The 21,786-nt window shown below is 33.2% G+C and overlaps 3 protein-coding genes across 3 annotated transcripts in view; 2 read left to right on the top strand and 1 right to left on the bottom strand.

Moving 5' to 3' along the window:
- The window catches only part of LOC134852138 (signal recognition particle receptor subunit alpha-like), a 394,981-nt gene that overhangs the window by 330,918 nt on the left and 42,277 nt on the right, over positions 1-21,786 (bottom strand). The window lies entirely within an intron of this gene.
- The window catches only part of LOC134851899 (hemicentin-2-like), a 78,518-nt gene that overhangs the window by 46,431 nt on the left and 10,301 nt on the right, over positions 1-21,786 (top strand). The gene's annotated exons all lie outside the window — the stretch shown is intronic.
- The window catches only part of LOC134852139 (protein archease-like), a 124,684-nt gene continuing 105,851 nt past the window's right edge, over positions 2,954-21,786 (top strand). The window contains exon 1 of the mRNA XM_063868434.1: positions 2,954-2,966. The gene's annotated coding sequence lies outside the window, so the exon portion shown is untranslated. The remainder of the gene's footprint in view (positions 2,967-21,786) is intronic.

Genomic DNA, 21,786 nt, shown 5'->3' on the forward strand with positions numbered 1-21,786 from the left:
CAACGGTTTGTTTATTTTTTTTTCTAAAATTGAATGAATCCTTTTTCAAAACAGAAAATCACTTTACATCGATTGTATTAGTTTTAACATAGTTTAATCAGCTGAAAAAATCTCAGCTTTTTCTACACAAACTAATTTTGGAGTCGTTGAAAGAGTAGCTTTGCAGACTTTTAAATTATCTTTAACTTGTTTTAGTATTTCATCATTTTTGCTTCCCTTGAAAAAATCCCAAGAACTTTATAAAAAATTGATTCTACTACTTTCTATTGTTAATAAAAGTATAATTCTGAGTAAAAAACAAGGTTTTAAAATAATGAAAAGGGCTAAAATAAATCCGGTTTTGTGTTCAAATTATGTTACCATACAAAAAATATAAATATTGCAAGTCACAATTTAAATTTAAAAAAAATGCAAAACCCTCAAAAATGTGCAATTAAGAATAAAGGATTTAAAGAGACGTCAACAAATCAAAACACAATCGATTTTGGTCCCGCAATTTGAAAGATTAATTTACTAAATTTCTTCTACTTCTTACTACTTTCCCACTTTCACTACTTTCACTACTTTCCCTACTTCTTACTACCTTGCCTCGAACATTTTTCGAATAGTTTTTTGTATATTAAAAAATGGCAAAATTAAGTATTTTAAGCTGATCATAATAAAATTAAGTGTTAAATTGAGTCAGGTACGGAAAAAACATTTAGTTGAGTAAATTCAATTTGGAACGATTTTGTAGTGCGGGATGATTCGCGACGCGTGTAAATTATGAAACGAGTAGTTTACACAGACTGGTGGCAGGTATAAATAGTGGTGTGCAAACCCGGCGGAGTCAATGCCGATCAAGAGATCGATTCCCCGAGGGCTCAGAGTTATTAAAAAATGGTCTGAATAAAATTGGTTTGAATACAATTGGTCTTCAATTGGTTTATGCGTCATGCATGTGATACGAACATTTATAATTCATATCAAATCAGTTCAAATCCATGTTTCGTGGGTTATTTCCACATCATCTCTATACAATCAATTGCACGCCGTCTCTGGTCAGCAAGGGTTAAGACTAAGAGTCTTCGAGGAAAAAGATTGACGTATAACGTGTTCAGCGCTTTACGAAGAGCTATCGCTGTTTTTTTTAGGAATTTAAAAGAAAATTGTCTGTTAAGATTATAAAAAAGTAGGTATTCAAATTCATTTTAGACTTAAGTTTTAAGGTTTATCTCAAACAAAAGTTGGCACAACAAAAGGATCTCGATTGGGTTTCAATAGAAAAATGAACGTTTTAGAAACAACCAATATTTGAATGGTGGCTAATCAGGCTTAAAAATTAGTCATAAAGTAACGCCTAATTTGGAGTCAAACATGAAAAATAGTTTAAAAGTACATCAAATTAAATATCCTCTCTATATTATTCTTTTCCAGAGGTTAGTTCAATATTATGATGCAAATTTTGCTGACTCTTTTTTAGGTCGATCAAATTGATTTTTCGAGCTCTTGAAAAACACTAGAAAGACTCAATTTTGTTCTGCGAATGACTCAATAAGTTTCTGTGCAACAGGCAAATGACAGGTAAGCAGGCATAAAATGACCAAAAAGTTTTTTGACCAATAGATGCGTTTTTTGGTACACGTTCCACCAAAATTTGTTTTTGTGGTACTAAAGGCGCCTCTAGAAAAAGTTTAGAGCCATTTGGCCGAAAATTGATGTTGTAAACTAGTAACAAAGGGTGGTGAGGGCTTCCTACCCCTAAATCCGCCATAAAAAAACGAGATGACGACGATGTAATATAATTCGGTCCCTTGACACTCTACTTCACTCTTCGGCTCATTGACCCTTCGGCGTCCTTTCGCTGGACTATAAATTAAGTCCATAATTTCTCCTAATTTGCGTCTTAAAATCAATATTGGCGCTTTAGGCGCTAGATTTTAGATCGAATGGAGAATTTTTTTTCCTTGTTCGATCGATACCTCCGCTTGAAGGCCAGGTGTCATCCTGGTTATGACTAGTTTACCCTGTTTATGACAGAAGCCCAAATCACTACTTCTATTGGTATTCGTACAAGAACATTGTGCAATACATTTCAACGCGAACAAGTCTTCCGGCCCTTATTCTAATCCCATGAACTAAAAATGTCAGTCCAATTCAAATTTTGTCGATAGTATCTAATAAGTCGATACTTATTTTTCAAATAGTGCATCTAAATTTTTTCTATGCTTTTTTTATTTAAAATTGATCCTAAATATGAAACAAGACTGCTCGTATCAGGGAGAAGCCCTGAATGTTCCGACTGCCTTTTAAGGTTTTATGGAGCAGTAATATCATCAAAAAATTGAATGTATCAAAATAAATTTAAAAATTTTTTTCTTAAATTTGAAATTTTTAAATGAAAATCATCCCCCCCACACGCCATATTAAGTACAAAAGGATAGATTTCGCTCTTTGTAACAAATCAATTATGGCAAATAAGCTTCTTTCAACCAATTTGCAACGATTTTAAGACGGATTAACTCTCCGCTTACGCGTTAATAGCGCGAAATATATTGCGCGTTAATTGTCACAAATTGGCCAAAATGGCAATCTTTAAACCCCCATAACTTTACGAAAATTGATCACAGGTGAAATATCTTTTCAAATTTGAATTCAAGACAATAATACCTTTCGAATGATATAAAAAGATTCCGTCAAAAATGGCTAGGTAAAAAGTCGAAATTTGTCTGAAGAAAAAAAAAACCCACCCCGAGCACAAATATTCCGTTACTTTCGTATCGAAAGTCGGAACAATAAGTACATGCGGAAATACTGAAGTCCCAAAAAACACTATGCAGAACTTTTTTCGAATTTAGGGAAAACAAATTGTTCAAAGTAGAAAAACTCGACAAATGGAAAAAAAAATCAAAAAGCGAATACACGATTAAAAGAAGCGTTTTTTCCAGAAATATTGGGTATTCGAAACCTTTTTTAAACTTATTAAAATAGGTATTATGATTAATTTATGAGAATGAATTATAATATATGATTTATCTCAAGCGTGATTTTTCCCCGAAAAATGGCTTAGATGTCCCTTCAAACCTTTTCTTCCATATTTTTCACTTCGGTGAACTTCTTTGACCATATAAGCCACTGAAAAAACTGATGAAATATTTAACTTTATTATCACTAAGAAGAATATTTGACCAGTGGAACAATTTTCGGGGCCAAAAATAAGCTCAAGTGCTCATTTTTAATTAGTCGCTGAAGTTAAAAGCTATTCTAACAAGATTTTAAGCTTTCCTTTCAACGTCCGACGTTTTTGAATATTTCATTTAATCACTGGATTTTGATAGATGGATATAATACATATTTTAGCTGTATGGTCAAAAGTTATTAGGAAGTTTTCTGTTAATTCAACAGTCTGTTCAAAACTTATCAGGGCATCAAATTCACAAGGCAGAAAATTTGAAATGGTTGGAGCATACACTAATTAAGCTCTCCCTTATCTTTACTTCAGTCTGAATAGAAGAGGGAAGCAAACTTTTCCAACCCAATAATGAAGTTAAAGGCTAATAATAAAACTCAATGCGAAATTTGAAAATTTCACATGCCAAAATATTCAATGAGCAAATAAAGTTTTTTTAAAGTTGCAAAAAGCCCTACTTTTACCTATAGAGAAAATACTTTGAACTTTGATTAAATAATGAGATGGGTTTCTGCTGTATCTTTTAGGATATTCATCAACTTAAAAAAATTTATTGTCAGTTTAAAGCACTGTAAAAAAATTCAGTGACATTTTTGTGTCACATATGTCATCTGGCAAAGTTTATATTACACAAGTTTAATTAAACTCAGATAATTTCGAGGAGTTTATATCCGATTGGTAGAAACCAGATGCGGATTATGAAAGGAAGGACAACCCCCAAAAAAGATTTCTATTTATCGCAATCTATGACATTGGGAGTTATTATTCAATATCCAATTTTGGCTAACAGCAGCTGAAGAGGAAAAAATACAAGAAAATTGTCCCGCTTCAGAGGGGCGCCCAGAAAACGCAACAGTTTTCAAAAATTGAACAAAACTGCTCGTAACAGGGCGAAGCCCTGAATCTTCCGACTGCCTTTTAAGGTTTATGGAGCAGTAATAACATTAAAAAATTAAATGTAATAAAACAAAATGAAATTTTTTTTCTTCTAAAATTTGATTTTTCTTAAATTAAATCATCCCCCCACACGCCATATAAAGTACAAAAGAATAGATTTTGCTCATTGTAACAAATCAATTATGGTAACTATCTTTCTTTCAACCAATTTGGAACGATTTATAAGACGGATTAAATCTCCGCTTACGCGTTAATAGCGCGAAATATATTGCACGTTAATTGTCCCAAATTGGTCAAAATGGCCAAAATGGCAATCTTTAAACCCTCATAACTTTACAAAAAATGATCACAGGTGAAATATTTTTTCAAATTTAAGCTCAGGACAACAATACCTTTTGAATGATTGAGTTATGACCGAGTTGGTTAACTCATAGAGTAATTTCGGATAGGGTACACCGTCTGCTCGTCACGCTATCTTATTTTCGGCCGGATAGATTCGTGCAACTTCTTAGTCTAATACCGATCCTAATCTTACTCTTATACTATCTAGTCTCAGGTTGTTTAACTAGTCTCTGCTAGGCTCAATAGATCTAGGGTATACTGGTTTATTGCGGTTGCTGAAGTGCTCGGGAGAGTCCAACTAATTTCTAAGTTAAATTCAAATCTCTCTGGTGCTGAAATTACAAGTAACTTCAGCACTTACAAATAAGTGGGTTGTTAGTTAGATGGATCATGATTGGTTAATATTAAATACTTTACATTGGTAAAACATTTAATTTATCCAATCATAAAATGTAGTTTAGATCAGGTTCCACCCATCCGGGTTTTACAGAGTTTTTTAGAATAGTTCTTCTGCAATTCGAAGGATGGATGATGGACGTTTGTTTTTGGCGAACATCATAATTTTCTTCCGTTTCCTCTTTTGTTAGGGAAGTTCCAGGAAGCTGGAGTTAGAGACGTAAGACGTTGTGTTCTTCTTGTGACAACGACTAAGTCTTCGCAACAAACTCAAATCTGATTTCAGAATGGTTGGCTATGTCAGGTTTTTCTGTTCTTCGTGGAGAACTTCTTTTGTGTCTGATCTAGCTTGGGAATGGCGTGGAGATTGTGCGTGGAGGGGATGCCTGGTTACTCGGATCTGTACGTATACTTGAACATCGAGGTGGTCATTGGTCTAGTTCAATGAAGTCCTTTTCTGCGAGGTCAAGTCGTACTCTAAATCCTTTGAGTTGTGATTGTGAGCGGCATATCGATTGTAGTTGGTCATTCTCTCTCGAGTGTAGTGGGGTCGTCTTGTCTTTTGATGTTCGTCCTTGGTGTTGTATTCTGATCTATATATTGCATCATGTGATTTTACATTTTATAAAACTTTTATTAGTTTAATATTTTTTAATAATGATTTTAGTTAGTTGTTTTCACAAAAGCTTTTTGTTTTAGTTCGAGTTATTTTGAAGAGTTACTCACCCTTGAGTAGCTCTTATTAAAAATAGAGGTGTGGTCACAAAGCGTGGATGTAGCGCGGTGGGTTAGGCCGGCTATAGAGCATGCTCAGGACGTCCTTCCTGGTGGGTTAGGCCAGGAGTGGGAGTATGATTTCATGCGGTTTTTGTGAGGGGTCCTGTTATGTGACAACGTTTTATGTTGGGTTTGTTGTGGTCTTACTTATGTCTTGTTGGTTATGTACTTTTTCCAAAAAGCAAATTGTTTGTGGTATGGGTTTGTCTTTCGACTTTTTTGTGTTTTATTATTTCTTTCTTAGACTTTGTAATAGTCTTCAAAAGAATAAATTATCCAGTTTTAAACTGGGTTAATCCGGTTTGGGTACCGTTGGTTTCCTTTTCTAAGTCATGCTGTTATTCTATGATTTGTGGTATTTAGTGAGCTGCGTTGGTTAGTTTTGTTTAGTATATGATTCCTTTCCAACCGGGTTAAAGGAAAATTTGAAACATGTTATTTTATGTTAGAGTTGTTGAGTGTGAAAACTTGAAACTGAAATTCATTATTTTAAACAATTCTTCGTGGGCGAGCTGTGCGAGTGTGGATAGAATTTCTGTGCGAATGAATGAAAATATCAAAAGGTTAGTACTGCATTTGCATTTATTTAATTTACTACATAGAATTTAGAAATTTACTGCTAGTCATGGGGGAATATTAAGATACAAATTTTCATCATAATTAGATTTACTGCTTTGGGGGAAAATATTATAGATGAATTTACTGCATTGATATTAAATTTAGAAATTTATAAGTGTAAGAGATTAATAGAATTTTAAAATTGTTTGATGAAAATTGTGATTTTTATTGTTTCTTTTGTGGTTTTTGTAGGTGATTGTCGGATGAAAGCTAAAAATCTAAGGAAAACATGAATAAAGAATGGTGAGTTTTTAATACTGTAATTAGTTAGTAATATTTACTTAATTCATACTTACCTGTTAGTCGTCGGGGAAAAAACCGTGGGGGAAGATGTCGTGAATTAGTTCTGAAGTTGTTAGTAGTTTAGCTAGAATGCGGATGATATTTTTAGTCTGAAGCAGTGGCCAAAGCAATTGAAGTGCCTTAATAGTGGTTAGTTCTTCAGTGCCTACTGCAAACTCATAAGGTGTGTTTTGGATTAAGTTATATAATTTGTGATTAAATTTAGTGTTGTGGATGAATTCTAAAATTGGGATTTCTATAGGTTGTACAAACTCGTGCGGGATAAGGAAGGGTCGAGATTCTTCGGCGTTGAAGGTCTTGGTGATGGGGCAGAAAATGTACATTTGGGTTATGGGGTCATAATTACGAAGAATACCATGGAGGTTAGTGTCTTTAATACAATATGTGAAATTTAGGAAAAATGGTGAAGTGTATTTGGAATTAATGAATTGAAAACAATGGTGTGGTTGTCTAGAGGGTGTGTGTAGGTCAAAGTGATTTTGGATGAAGCGATAATAACTATATGTGTGGGTTTGTTTAGTGCGCAACATAATATCGTGTGAGCAGTGTAAATCTCTTTCGTGTGGTGCAAGGAAATGAAAGGTTAGTGAAAATATTTGGAAGCGTTCTTTAAAACTTTCGTATGCTTGTGTGTCTGTTAGTGCTTCTGAAATAATATGATCAAACTTTCGGTCGAAGATGTTTAGTGTAAATACATATGGTGTCTTGATGAAAAATTTCTCGGTGATTTGTGGATTAGCGAAGCGATCGTCGTCTAAGAATTGATCTTGGTTAGCTCTGATGATGTTGTGATCGTAGTATTCTAGTGTATATTCATTAGCTCTTGGTGCAGTGTGTATTTTTAGTGATTTTTTATATCCAACGTAAGTAAACTGTCTAGCGGTTAGTGGTGTAGTGAGTCGATATAGCATGTCCGTATTTCGCTCTATATCGATTTGAGTGTTAGATAAAGGTAAGCAAAGAGGATTAGTAAAATGATAATATGAGGTCCAAGAGAGAGTGGGCATTAAAACGTATTCATCTACGAAGTTGCGTGTTTCGTTAGTGTCGTGGGGGGTGTTTAAGGTGTATTGTGGGAATGAGGGTAAGGTGATGGCTAAAAATTCTTTTGTGTTAGTATGCTTGGGGTGGTTGATTTATTCACGGGCTGTTCCTGGTTTTGCTGGGAAAGGATGGTTGGGGAACTTTCTTTTAAAAGTGCGGTAAGCTCTATTAGTGTTGAGTGAAGATATAGTGGATGTGGATGATGGTGTTAATGATTCAGTATAATTTGAAGAGGGTGTAGGGGGATTGGATGAATTTGTAGTGGAGGAGATTTGGTTTATGGTCTGGGTGTTAAGGTGGTAGGGTTGTTGTTGGAGGGTAATAAAATTATCTAGCTCTGGGGAGATTCGGGGTGTGTCTGGAGAATAAGATGATTGGTCAGAATGGTGTGAGGAGTAGGTTGGGGTAACTTGGGAAGCATAAGAGGGTGTGGAAGTGGTTGGGTCAGGGTTATTGGACAATATGGGTTGAAAAGGAGGTTGAGAAAAATTAGAAGGGTTATGAAAATTATTGGATGGGGATGGTTCTGAGTCGGCAAATTCATCGGGGGTTTCAATATTCGGGTTATTGAGTTGTGAGATGGAATATAAAACTGAGATGTGTGAATTAGTATCGGAATTCATGCCTGATGTTACATTACTAGATGGAAAATCGGGTGGCGGAAAAGCAAAAAGTGGTATTATTGGGATTGGGGAGGTAAGATTGGTTGGGTGGGAATTTGATCGGTGTAGTGATCCAAGTTGGCGGCTCATCATGGGCTAAAAAAATGATTATTTTGAGACTGAAAAGCGGTGGTATGGGGTTGTTCAATAATTTGTTCATAAGTATTATCATCTTGTGACTGGTGTGTCATTATATGTTGAATGGGACTTTGTGATGTGGTGAGTCGAAAATTTGGATTATGTGTGATGGCTAAGTTTCGAAAATTTCGTGGGACTAGGGATAGTGGATGGTTATTTGGTAGGGGTGGTAATTGTGGTGCCGTTGGCGTTATGTCTACATTGTTATGTTCTTCGTCGTATGTATTTTGTCGTGTTGCTATTTTTGTGTTATATTCCTTTATTTGTGCGTCTAAAAGAATTTTGTTTATAGATTTAGAAAAGATTCCAAAAAATCCTGCAAAGAGTATGCGTGCTACACTTGCTTGTCGATTGACCTGTGTGTGTATAGCACATGTGTTGTAGATTCCTTTTAAAAGTGAGAAAAGAAATCCAATAAAGTTAAACATTGCGTATAAAATAGTCAATTTTTCTAAGATGTAGTAGGGCCATCCTAGAAAATCGAGGATCTCATTTTTGAGTGTAACAAAGCTAAAAATGTTAATTGGTGATATATCTTGGGGACGGTATTTTTCACCGTTTAGATATATATAATCTTTAATGTCTTTAAAATATCCGCTATAGTCTTGCGTGTAGATATCGGCAAATCCTGCGGTTTCTGCAAGTTTGCGTAAATTTTGGTCTATTGATTGTCTTTGTATAGTGTCCATTTGTGTTAATAATTCTTGGAATTGTTGTGTTCTAATGTGATGTTGAATATCTGATTTTGAATAGATTCCTATTGATTGTAAGTCTATATTTGGGTTTCGGGCAATAGCGCGAATGCTTTCTGGTGAAAATTTTTTGAGTGGTTGCATTAATGTGGGGTATGGAGTGAGAAGATAATATTTATTTTCATCAGGGTTTAGTTGTACTACATTGTGGCTGTTTTCTGATCCACATGGGACTGCGGTATCCCAGAAATAGGTTCTTCGTGAAAGTGTATCCACGAAATGTACTTTATTCTTATAAAAGATAGGGATTCTTTTATAACATCGTTTATCTTCAAAAACGTATAGTGGTGATACTTTTTTAGTACAAGTATAAAACCATAAGATGTTTCCTTCATAGTCTAAAAAATTTGATCTATTTCCAGATAATAAGTATCCTGCATAGGGTATTTTTAATACTGCTAGTGCAAGTGATTGTAATATTTGTGTTCGTTCTAATTCGCATAGGTGGTGTGGTGTTTCTAATTCGGAGAGTGACATTTCTTGAAAAATTCGGCTAATTGTATAATCTAGTTTCATATCTAAATGAATATCATAGTGGATATTACCGAAATATGTAGTATTCATTAGTGATAATTCTTGTAAGCGTGTGCTTCTGGTGTCATGGGGTTTTAGATGTCACCAGGTTGTCCGTTGCTTTTTTCAAAATTAACTGGTATATAGGATGTTCCTTCGTTTAGAGGATGACCTGTGGCATATGGGTCGATTTTTACTTTTCCAGTGGTCATGTCGAATCCTTTTTCGTATTCAACTAATATTTCAGAATATTGTGTTCTGTGAAGTGGATTCCTGTATTTACATGCAAGTTCTGTTTCTTGATATATTTGGAAACGTGTCAATTTGTTTTCTATATTGTCTATGTTTCTAAAATTAGAACTTAGTTTTCGTGATGGATGGACTTGTTCATAAGGAATTGATTGTATGAAATATTTTTCGTGAAATTTTATCATACGAGCGTGTATTTTTGCTACTTGAAATGTTGTACATGTATCTTCGGGGAACCAAACAATTGTTGCTTGTGTTCTTGTTGTAGGGTCGCAATATCCTTGATCATTTTTACAAGGTAGTCGGATTCCTTGATAGATCATTGTATTATCAGATAAATCTCGTGTGAGTTGTATTTTTTCGAGTTGTATTTTCCAATCGAAAAACATTATTTCTTGGTATCCTTTATTTTTTGTGTCTGCTTTGCAGTTTGATGGGTCATTTATACCAATGTGTGGTATCCAATGTTTATCGTGTAGGTCATAGGTTAATCGTCCGTGTGCGCCGTTATACGGGTATTTTTCGTCTAGTTTTATATGTCCTTGGTGTCTTTCAAGTTGTGATTGATGTACAGAGTCTGGAAAAACTTGAAAATTAACTAACTTTCTTTGGGAGTTTTTATTTTGTGTGATGTTTAGTCTAAGTAATTCATTTTTACAATCGTCGGGATTGAGATGTAAAAGACGTTCTATATTACTTTGATAGAATGATTCATGGTCAAGTCGGTTTTTGTTTCCGTTCGAGACTTGTGAACAATGTACTTTCTTTTCGGAAAATGTTGCTGTGAATTTATAACCTGTAACTGTTGTTGCTCGGGCTTTTGAATAGAGTGTTGCTATTACATCTGTGGTTTCTATAGCTTGTGGTTCTGTTTCACATTGTGATACTTGATTTATTGCATATTTATGTAGTGTTTTTTGTTCATTTTCTTCGCAATCGTAATGTGTTACTAATAAATCTTGTGGTCCTGTACGGGGGGAAGGGTTTATGTTTTGATTTGAGGTTACTAGAAAAAGGAGTTGGAAAAAAATTAATAATTTTAGAATATACATGTGTATGATAATCCTGAGTATGGGTTATAAAATGTAATGTAACCAATTGTGTTTTTGGTATATCTGTCGTATTTATATATTACTTCAGTAGTTATAAACGGTGGTGGTAGTGATTGAGCTGTTATGTTAGGTGGGTTTAATGGGTAGGGATGTTGTGTAATATTGTTTAATTTAACTGTGATTTCAAACTTTAATTGTAAACTGTTTTGTTGGAGTATTTGAATATTGTGATCACGGATATCGTTGTGAATATCTTGGCGATATTGTAATCTATTAAGTGCCCAGTTATGAAGGCGGTTACTTTCCTGATGTTGTCCAAATAATGGTGGAGGTGCTGTAAATGTATTCCAATCTAATCTTAAAGGAATATTTGTTAATGATTGTTCTCGGTATCTTGCGTCGAGGTTGTTTGGAAAAGTTAAGTTAAAAGGTGTCGGTGAGATTTGACTAATTGATGGTGTTGATGGGAGTGATAATGTTTCGGGTAGTGATGAAGATGTTGTATCTGTAGAAATGTCTATGGGGTCATTGACTAAATTTGGTTCACCTTGTGTGAATGAATGTGTAGTCCAATATGGCAGTCGTGATGTTAGGTTTGGGGGGTTAAAAGGATTTTCTCGTGCTTGTTCAGATGTTGGTGTTGAACCTAAGTAATCTGAGGGTAGACTTGAAGTGCTTCGTTGTGAAAAAAGTGTAGGAGTTTCTGGTGTGATACCAGTGGTGTTTTCTGGAGTGGTTTGTGATGGTGATTGAGGTATTTCGAAATGAACTCGGGGAGTTTGAAAATTTCTATTTCGTCGAGGATGTATAATTTGTCTATTTATTTCTGTTGTGTTTTGGTTTTGACTAAGGTTTCGTATTCTACTTAGTTCTTGTGGTAGTGTTGGGTAAAGATTATATGTTGGTTCACTTAGAGATGCTTGTCGTTGAACTGGTTCTAGTGGTTCAGATAAACGAGCGTGCCGTTCTTCAAAAGTGTATGGATTATCTTGAAAAGAAATTCGTGTAGATGTTTGAGGATTTTGAGTAGTTGAAGGTGGTGTTGGGTTATCTTGGGATGATGTCGGTGAAGACTGATTCTGTGACTGTTGGGTAGCAATTTTTGATGGATTTTTGAATTGTTACTTTAGTGGGAAGGTTTATGTTTATTATAGTATTCTTCCAAAAAAAGAATTAGAAGGATTGTTGCTAGGGCAAATGTGAAGATTGCTTTCTTTATACATTTACATATTGTCAAAATGAGGGATGATAAAAATGTTATGAAAATTACAAACAATAAAAAAATATCGGTTCTACTGAAAATTGTTCGTATCATTTAGACAAGTTATATGACTCGTACCTGTGGATGTAATCAAGGGTTTTGGAAAGTTGGAGGAATAGTTCGAGTATAGTGTAGAAAATTAAAAAAATGTTACAAAAAATGATTAGGATTATTAGAAAAGATTCAAGTATATCAAAAAGAAATATTATAAAGGTTTCAAGTATTGTAAAAAAATGTTTAAGATTTATGAGTATTTGAGTAACTGATTGAGAGAAGAGCATTTAAGAAATGATCTCTTGGTCGAATATTTTTTGCTGTTTGAGGCGATTTTCTAGTGTGGTCGGATTATTTATTAGTTTTTTGACAAGTGGGTTGAGTTTTGTAAAAAATTGTTGGGGGCAATTTTCATGGTGACTGGGAGGTCGTCTTTTTCTTTATTTTTGTTTGTCAAATGATCCGGGGTATGGTGAGATTTTTATACTTTAGGCTAATTAAAATGTTCATTTTGTTACTTTAGGCTAAGTTAACAAATTTGCTTTGGGGGTATTCGTGGTCTGAGTTGGGGAAATTTTGTTGATCTTTGGGTTATTAGATAAGGGAGGGGTACGGTATTATGGTGATATTTATTTTAGTTGTCAAGTTGGAGTGGTTTGCTTATTTTTGACCTGGAGGTCGTAAAGTTATAGTTATAGATGTGCCTGGAGTTCTATATGATTCGTCTAATTGGTCTTAGTTTGAGTTAGAGAAAGTGACGGATTGGATGAATCCTATTGGTCTATTTTGAACTAGAATTATTACGTACTTGTCAGCATGTTATTTTGAAAAATGTAAATGAAAAATGTTTCGGAGGTTTCAAGATTGTGAAGTATAAAGTCTTAAAATTACTTTTTAAATTCTACTTTCTTTAATATTTTAGATTGGGGGATGAACATTTTGTAGTTTTTACGTGGTTGATTTCGGAGTCTTGTTGTTTTTCTATGTTCTGATTTGTCTATTTCTTCTTGGGGTATTATTTGTTCTGTCATTTTTCTATTTTTTCTTTGCTTTTGGGATTCTTTATGGTCTAGATTTTTTGTAGTGTTTTTGGTAGCGGTTGGTTTTGTGTTTTGATTTTCGGTAGGGTTATCATTTTGTTCTGTATTTTTCAGATGTGGTTCGTTTTGAACTATTTTTAATCCTGTGAAGGAATATAATTGGGTTAATTCGCGGAGTGCGTATTCTTTTGGGTAGTAAGGTAATAGGTTGTTTCGGTGCTGAACGATTTCTTTTTTATTGGAGTCGGTAATTTTATATATGACATCAGTGGGTCTTGCAATTATTTGGTAGGGTCCTTTTCGGAGGGGTTGTAATTTTTTAGAAATTCCTTTTTGAGTATTAAAATTAGGTATGAGAACAAATGTTCCAATTTTTAAATCGGAAGCTGGTGTAAAACGTGAATTGATTTGTTCATTAATGTTTTGTCTTTGTAATAACTTTTTTGTTATTTTTTGATAAATTTCATTGTGTTTTTTATCTCTATTTAGAATCCATTCGGTGTGTGTACCGGAGGCTAGTTTAAGAATTTGTGGGTGATGAAAATGATCTTCATCGTGTGTATGTAAAGGTAGGTTATAACAAATTGAGTCTTTATTTGGTTGACAATAACCTTGTGCGTTTTTATGAGAATTCGCTGTAAACATTATTGGTTTGCGTGGCTTTTGGTTAAAAACCATTTCGTATGGTGACATTCCTAAAGTTGTCGTAATTTGTGAATTATATGCTAAGGGAAATAATTTTACATCTGCTGACCATTCGGTATATTTTGTATCATTTCCGTTGATGATACATCTAAGATATTCTTGTAATGAACGATTCATACCTTCGACTAAGCCGTTTGTCCAAGGTGCATGAGATGTACGTGGTTTGTGTTTAATGTTATATAAATGACATAGTGTGATAATTTCATTATTTATGAATTCTGTACCGTTGTCTGTAACTAAAATTTCTGGTAGTCCGAATGTTGCTATCCAGTGTTCATAGAGTGTTGTGTAAGCGTAATAAGCGTTACAATGTGGTACTGGGTTAAGTGCTACATAATGTGTAAATGCGTCAACAATTACCATAATGTAGGAGTTTCCTTCTGATGAGGGTGAAATTGGTCCTTTAGTATCAAATGAGATACGATGATTAAAGTACAAACTTTGTCCTTTAAAATCTTGTTTTTGTGCTATTTGTTTTTGATTTGGGTAAGGTTTATTTAGTTGACATACTATACAGTCATTGCATAGTACTTTTATCCAAATTGGTGCATTTGGGAAATAAAAGTTTTGTATAAAATTTGAATATGTTTTCTCTGATCCAGAGTGTCCTTTAATATTTTGTGTATGTGAAATATTAAAAGCTATAAGAATCATACTTAAAGGGAGACATGGAACTGTAGATTCATTCAGGTTATACTCTAAAAGGTCTGTATTTTCGTTAATTGTTGTGTTGTTAAATTTGCGAAAGTATCGGAGGAGTGTTTTGTTTCCTAGAATGGTTGAATCTGCTTTGATAGGTTTAGTTTTATATTTGTGCCATGATTTCAGTTGTCGAATTACTGGGTCAAGGTTTTGATATTGTTTCAGTGTTGAAATTGTAATTATTTCTGTTGGGGGGAGAAAAATGTTTTCGATTTCTAATTTAGATAAGGGTATTTTATCAAGTGGGTCGTGAAGGTCAAAAACTTGATTTATTGTGTATTTTGAATCATTTGTTTGTGGTCCTGATAAATTTATTTTATCAGTTAAATCTTCTTTTTCAATTAGTGGAAAATGGTCTTTCTTAGGCGGGTGTTGTTTTGTTCGTTTTTGTTGGGTGTTATTTTTTATCCATTGAGAATATGGGATTGGTTTGAAAGTTGATGTTCCAAGTAAATCAACTTCATAATGATTATTTTGACAATCTAAATAAAGTGGGAAATGTTGTAAATTATTTATTTGTGATTGTTCAATATCAGTTTTTACTGCATATTTGCATTCCAATCGGGGTGATGTTTCGTTTTCTGCAAGGTAGAATTTTATGTTTTTGGGTATTTCAACTGTTGTTTTTCGTGTAAGTAATTCAGGTGGTGTATTTCGACTTAAGGTGTCTGGTAATGCAAGATTTTTTCCTGCAGTCCAAACTATATGTAAGTTTGGAAATTTCATTAGAATTAGTTGAAATCTGTAAACTCGGTGGTTTGGGTTAGATTTTTGTGTAAAGAGAAAGATGATTGGTTTATGGTCTGTGAATAGAACTGTTGGATGTTTTGATCCAAGTATCAGAAATTCATATTCTGTCAGTGTATATATTATGGCTGTACATTCTCTCATTAGAGTTGAGAGTCGTAGCTCTGCTTGAGTGAATAATCGAGAATTTGCTGATATGAGGTTCATTTTATTTGTACCATTATGTGATTGTAATAGTGCTGCACCGATGCCAAAGTTCGAAGCATCGCACATTGCATAAAATGGTTGATTTGAATCTGGAATTGTGTTTGAAATTTGTTCAGTTAAAAATTTCTTTATTTCTTCAAATCGTGTTTGATGTTCTATGTTCCATTCAAAGTTATTTTGTTGTCTAAGGATGTTATAAAATGGTCGTAGATATAATTGCATTTTATAAACATATTTACTTAAAAAGTTTAACATTCCAAGAAATTCTTGGATTTTCTTTTTATTTGTTGGTGGTTGAAGTTTTTGAATAGCGTCAATGCGTGATTTCAATGGAGTGATTGTTTTTCTTTCTATATTATGTCCTAAGAATTTAACTCTTGTCAAAAAGAAGTGTGATTTATCGGGGGCGGCCTTCAGATTTTCGTTCTGAAGTATTTGGTGATATTTTTCTAAAACATTGAACATCTCGTCTTTTGTTTGTGATTGCATAAAAACATCGTCTAAATAGGTGATTGCGTTTTTCTTGAGTATTAGTGGTCTAAAAATTTTGCTCATAAAAGCTGAAAATGCTGCTGGTCCTATGGATATTCCATAGAATAAGCGGTTGAATTCATATTGTTGGTTTCCGATAACAAATTGTGTTAAACGTCGTGATTGTTCATCTAGTGGCATTTGATTGTATGCACTATTCATATCGGCGGTTGTAAAGTATTTGCCGTTTATTTTTGTTAAAATAACTTGTATTGGATCAATGGGCCAATTACATTTTGATTCATCTATAAGTGAATTGAGGTATCTAGCATCGAGAACGATTTTTAATGATTCTCCTTTAGCTAGAATGATAACGGGGTTGATGAATGTGTTCCCTTTTGGTTGTTCTTCTTTATTAACTGGTGATATAATGTTGTATTGTTCTAAAATATCGAGTAATCTGTTCACTTTATCATGTAAGTGAATTGGTACTTTACTTGCTCTCTGTTTTTTGAAAACTGCGTCTGGTTTTAACGGGAGATGTAGTGATGAACTGATTTTCCCAACATCGAATTTTGATGTTGCATAGACTGATGAATATTTAATTAGCTGTTTGGCTAATTTTTCGAATTCGTCTTGTGTTATTTGTGAATGTTGGAAATTAAACATTGTTAAAAATTTTTGTTGGTCCTCTGTGTAGTTACTTATGTTGAATGTAGGTTTGAAATATGGAGTTTTTGTGAAATAATCCGTATTTCTGTTTTCGTTACTTATTATATTATTTATAGATAATTCTTCATTAAGAATTGTAGATTGGCAAATATCTAGTAATTGGAGTATATTATTTACGCGATAGGCTTTTTCGTGTATTGGTGATATTGTAGCGTTGGTTTCACAATATCCTAAAAGTCCTAAAGGTAATGTTACTTGGTAAGGTGTGTTGTTATAGACATGTAAGGAAATGATATCTGAATTCGAATTTTTCAAATATTTTATGGATGATATTGTGATTTTGAAAAATTTGTGAATAGGTTTGAATTCAAATTCTGACATATAAAATTTTTGTTTGTTTTGTTCTTTATCATATTGGTGAACTTGTTTGATTGAAAAATTATAGATATTTCCTGATAGTGGTTTCAAGTGTTTTCTTTGTTGGTTAAATATCGGGTAGAATTTTGAGAAGAATGGTGGTTGTTTATTTAATCTTTGAAAAAATGTTAAGGATGTTTCTTTTGTTTTTGTATATTTATCTTTGATTAATATTTTACTATTTAGTATGTTAATTGTTGGTATATACTTCGAAATAAATGGTATTCCAATGATATTATATTTAATGTCAGTGATATGGAATATTTGTTTAAATGGCTTATTAAAAATTTTGCTTTGTTCCATTGTTCTGGTGGGGAGGAGAAATAATTGGATTTTTCCGTAGTTTATCAATGTTGATCCTTGTGCTGTTGCTAGTTTGCTGGAGGTTTCAAGAGGTGTTAGCTTTGGGTGTAAGGTTTTTATTTCATTCCATGTGGGGATGTTTATTATGTTTGATTCTGCTCCTGAATCAATTAAAAAATCTATTTCAAGGTCTGGTGGTTGAAATTCTTTATTTCTTGGGCTTTCTAAGAGAAATGGTATTGTCCAAATTTTTTCTTTGGGTTGTTCTTTTTGTATATTTTGATAAATATGGTTTGTATTCAAGCATTTTGTTTTGGTATTTTTATTGGTTTGATCTGTAGTGTTAATCTCATTTGTTTCTTGCGTCGTTGGTGTGGAATTTATGGGTGTAGTGTAATAATTTTGAAGAAATTCTGATTGATTTTCATATATGTGTGATGAAAAGGGTTGTTCATATATGACAGATTCATAGTCATTTTCGACTTTTATCATATTGATAGAAAGAGTGTTTTCAGTATCACTTTCTGAATCTGATGATGTACAGTTTATTTGATTGAGTTGTAACGTATCAGTTACTGTGTCATCAATACCTGGAGGGTCTGATGTTGTTTCTGGGTTAGACTGTACTTGATTGATTTGTCTTTGATGTTTAGGTGTACTACTTCTGTGGCGATTATTAGAATTATTATAGTTATTATTATTCCGGTGTGGTGATTGGGAATAATTTCTATAACGATTATTATAACTTGAGTGTCGATTTTGTGAATTATTTCGCGATCTGTTTTGGTAATTATTGTTTGGTCTGTTATAGTTCGATCTATTATATGAGTTATTCCTTGATTGACTGTTCGGGTAATTCTGGTTTCGGTTGTTTGAATAACTTCTATTTCGATTATAGGAGTAGTTTCTATTCCTATTGTATGATGAATTTCGTGATTGGTTTTTTGGATAGTAGTTATCTCTTGATTGAGAATTAGATCTAGAAACAAATCGTTGTGTATTTGAATTTGATCTGGAGTAGTTATTTCGACTATTTGGTCTATTGTAGTGATTTTGTGATGAATTGTTCGTGTTTCTTCGTTCTGGTGATCTTCCTCTATAACTTGAGTAATATGGTGATTGATTTCTTGTATAATTTGTATTGTTCGGGAGTGGTTTTCCTGAACTGTTGTTGCTGTGGACTGTTTTGTTCGGTAGATTTTGATCTTTTTTCATGTATTGATAGAATGATTTATTTGGTTCTTTATATTTTTGAGGTTTATTTTGATTGTCTTGCTGTTTTTGTCTACATTCGGAAATACTATGTCCGTATCGTCGGCAATAATTACACCATTTTTTGAAAGATGGTTTGCCTTTGAAGTTTGGGTTCTTTTCATAAATATTGAGTATTTCAGTGATTTTTTCAACGAGGTCTGTCTCTGATTCCTGTATATTATTAATATTAGTGGGAGTCGTTTCAATTCTGTTAACGTATTGTAGTTTCAGATTTTCCGTTTCTTCTAGTTTCATCGTGATTTCTGCTTGTTCTAATTTGTCTACTAGTTTTCGAAAATCTAAATCGGGTTCTCGAATTGAAGAAGGATGGGATGCTCTCTTTTTTATTGCTATTTTCCTTAATTGTGGTGTTAAGGTCATCATTAAGATTTCTGTCATCTTTGTGTTTTTATAGTCATGTGTATTTAATGAATATGCTTTTCGAACTAGTGTTTCGATTCGTACTGCTATTTGCTTGATGGTTTCGTTTGGTAATCTGCGAATTTCATTACATAAAACTCTTTGTTGTTGTTTGTTTCTTTCGGAGTCAAACATTTTTGAAAATTCCTGTGTAAACCTTTTCCAGTTTGATTTTTTTTCTAGAGGTAGTACTGAAAACCATTTTTGGGCTGCGCCATCTAAGGTTGTTTGTATTAACGCTGTGCGTCGATGTATCCAATTTTGATGTAGTGGCGTATTAATTGGTTCAGGTCCAATATTTAAAATCAGGTTTGCTGTTACTGCATTTAAATAATCTTCTACAGAGTATTCAGGATCTGTTCCTGTGAAAACCATTAAAGGTTTGTTTGATGTTATTGATGATCCACCCATAAGGTATGGATTCATTGTCATTTGTAATGATTCTGCTGCATTTGGCATTTGAGAAAAATTCGAAAGTTGGTTTCTTGTTATTTCATGTTGTTGGAGATAATATGGGAGTGGTATTTCATTTTGCATTTGTGATGCTTGATACGAGTGTGCAGTCATTGGATTTTGTTGTTGAATTGGTTGAAAAGATTGTGTATTAATTAGATTTTGTTGTTGAATTGGTTGTTGATGTTGTGCATCTATTGGTTGTGGAGAAAAATTTCTATGATTTGTACGTGTTCTCTGTATTCCTTGTCTACGATATTCTTGAGTATTTGGTGCAAATATATCTGGTTGTAAGAAATCATCATCTGAGGATAAATAATCCATTTGATAAGATGTCTGTTTTTTATTTTTATTTTGTTGAAAAAATGGGTAATTTTCACTGTGATCCTGTGGAGGATTTGTTTGGAAATTTATTGAATTAGGTTGGGTCATTGGGTTATCCCAATTTCGAGATCTTGTATATTGGTTAAAATTTCTTTGTGGTTGGTTATATGTTTTTGATGGATGTGTATAATTATAATTATGGTCTGCAAAGTTGTTTCTAGTGAATGTTTTGCGTGTTTTTGATGGTATTGTCATGGGTCTGTATGTTTGGTAATCCATATGTGAATATTTAGGGGCAACCGAAGGTTTAACGGTTGATTGTAAGGTTACCTGTGTTTGTGAAGGATTTGTATTTCTTGGTGTTGTTAAATTTGGGCGTATTGGTGAAATACTTTGTTGTGTAGTTGTTGTGTGTACAATTTCTTCATTTATGAAGTGTGATGGTGTCTGGATATCTTGTTGAGTAAGATTCCTAGTTCCATTGAGGTTTTCATTGTGTATAACTGTAGAGTTTAAACTATTATTTTGTGTATCGGGCAAAAATGTATTATAGTTTAATGGTGTTGCATCAATGGTTAATGGTATTACTTTTACATAATCTCTTATGTAAGATATCGTACTTATTGCTTGACTTGAGATTGATTGTGGGAAGCTTATAAATGCGGGATGAGACCATTCGGGGTCCCAAACATAATCTGATTGTTCTGTGATAGCGGTATCATCGTTCGAGTTTTGGGGTCTAAAATTTTTTCTTGCTTGTGCAATTAAATCAATATTGTGTGTGAAATAATCTATTATGAACCATGCCAAAATTTTTTGTAGATCGTGTTTTGTATGTTGTGAAACGTCGTCTTTCGTGAAATTTTCTTTAATGATGTTTAAATAACTAGAGAGTAGTGTGATTTCATGTCGTACTCTTAAATGTTTAGATGTTTCTGTCGGTGAGACATTTGTTATTGGGATTTCGTTTTCTAATATCGAAATATAACTATATATTATTGCGAAAACTTCATTGGTGAATATGGAGTTTGCTCTTTGTGAGTTATGATATTGGATGCTTTTTATATATTCTGAAAAAACTTTTGAAAATTCTAAATCAAGATCGTCTGTTTGAATTGTATATTTTCTATTATTATGGTTTGGTGAGGTGAATTCTATGGAGTAGATTCCATACTGTTGTGTTATGTTGCATATATCTTTTAAGTAGTGGTCTATGATTTGTCTTTTGATTTTTACATCTGGGAACTCTGTTTTACATGGACTAATTCCGGGTTCAAATAAATTTACGAGTAAATTTTGACAAAATATGTGTTGTCCTCTATCAGTATCTGCGTCTACTATAAAAGGAAAGATTTCATCATCATCTGGACTTTCTTCACCTGGAGTGTGCGTTGAGCTCATTTTTTCGTTCGATGACTGTTAATATGTAATTATTAATGTGTCTAATTGGTTGATTCCAATTGTATAAATGTACTGGTTTGTGTTTATACTGCTTTTTTATTCTTCTTTTTCCTCTTTTTGATGAATTTGAAGTTGTTTCTGAGTCAGAAAAATATAATTGATCGTGAAGTGGGTAATTTTTATCTATTGATTCTTTTAGTTTGTAAAGTTCGTCTAAACTGTTGGTTTCTGATTCTGAAAATGCGTTTCGATTTTTTGAAAATCTTTTTCGTGTTATTTGTCTTTGTTTCGTTATTATTTTTCTTTTTAGTGTTTGTCGTTTTGTTCGAATGTATCCAACTGTTTGTGTATGAGGTGTGATTACAAGGTCGTATTTTTTGTTATCTATTTCACAATTGTGTAAAACGATTGTTTGTTTATTTCCTAGGTTTTTAAATGACATAAGGTTTAGAATGACGGATGCAAAAGGTTGTTAAATGGTTTCTATTTTCTTAAACTGTTAG

The sequence above is a fragment of the Symsagittifera roscoffensis genome, chromosome 7, assembly GCF_963678635.1.
Source record: "Symsagittifera roscoffensis chromosome 7, txSymRosc1.1, whole genome shotgun sequence".
NCBI lineage: Eukaryota > Metazoa > Xenacoelomorpha > Acoela > Convolutidae > Symsagittifera > Symsagittifera roscoffensis.